Source organism: Monopterus albus, unplaced genomic scaffold (assembly GCF_001952655.1).
Source record: "Monopterus albus unplaced genomic scaffold, M_albus_1.0 scaffold64.1, whole genome shotgun sequence".
Lineage (NCBI taxonomy): Eukaryota > Metazoa > Chordata > Actinopteri > Synbranchiformes > Synbranchidae > Monopterus > Monopterus albus.
In genome coordinates, this window is record NW_018127944.1 from 900,257 (window position 1) to 901,749 (window position 1,493).

Below are 1,493 nucleotides of genomic sequence, written 5' to 3' on the forward strand. Positions count from 1 at the left end.
TGAACCGAGTGTGATTATTATACATGTTCACCTATTTGATGAGGAGTCCTGTGGTGCTGCAGGTTACCATCACCTCAGGGTCACATTTTCAGCCCAAACAACTGTAAAGATTTTGTTTTACGCTGCAGCTGGGCATCGCACACATTAAACCCCAATGAATGGAAATTTTGTTTAGTTAAAAACTATCTGCAGTTTCAACTGTGGCCTCTTTGCAGACTGAATTTTCCTCACATCAGCAGTACTAGTGTCATTCCTGCCAAGGAAGAAGAACAATGCAGCTAAAGCCACAGAGGCTTGTACGTCCCAAAAAGCTCTTCTTAGTGTCAGCTTTTTACCACCCAACATGTCTGGAATTGAACAGCGCTTCCAAAGTCGATTAGTTATCTGTCAAACACGCTGGTAGCGTAGGAAAACATGAAGACAAAAAAAGCCCTGCACACCTGAGAAATGACAGGTGCGTAGGAGGAAAGCGGTGGTACTGTGGTTAATAAGATACTTTATACAACTTGCAGTGGCTTGTTGTGGGAGGTTTTTCTTTAATTTATACTCAGATGAATAAATTACCAATCACAAACTAAAGGTTCTCACATTTGGTTGGCAGCTGACGGTAATTTTCCATCATCACGTCTCTGCAGAAGTCACAGAATAAACCAGCCATGGCAGCTAAAAACAGTTACTTTAAGGAAGAAGAGCAAAAACTATCAATAATAAAGAGTGTAAATGAAGCGCTTTGATTCTTCAGTGCACAAATGAAGAGTGCTTACACCTCAACACTGATGCTCATCAGGGTCGCTGAGCGGGGTTGTGAACACATCCAGCTCTCTATAATTACTGAACGCCAGCTTTGTTCATGCTTTCTGCTCTGACCTTTTCCCAGCGCTAAACGTGCGCCCTTTAACCAGACGGTGAGCAGTTCTAGTGCACTGAGCACATGTGGGAGCCTGGAACCTAACATGACGAGCTCTTTAGGGCAGAATGCAAGTTATTAAATTGTTCTATTACCGTGTTTCTCAGAGGGCAGGAAGTTATTAACTTTGTAAGGCAGAAGGAGATATATGTTCTCTGTCACTGTGTGTCTGGCTTCAGTCTAAACCTGCAGGTGTATTACGTAACTACCATTCTACAAAGGTGGCCAGTATGGACTAACACAAGCCTTGGTGCTGAAGGGGAAAGACAAAAAGGCAAGAGATACAGAGCCGACACCCTGATGCACCTACACAACACAAAATCTCTTGTGATATTTCAAAGCAACAGCTCAGTTTTAAACTAGCAGCCTCAGTTTTCTTTTGTCCTGTGTTTGCCTCATTCTGGTTTCCTTCATTTTCCCATTTGAGAAAAAGAAGCAGAGTTACTTTAAAAGTGGATGAGTGACTTTGATAAGGATTCTGTGGAAAGAGCAGCTAAAACATATACAGGAAAAATTTAAGAAAGGTTCAGCTTAGAGCAACCTCATGAAACACAAGAAGAGAGAAGAGCCCATGACACCAGGCAAC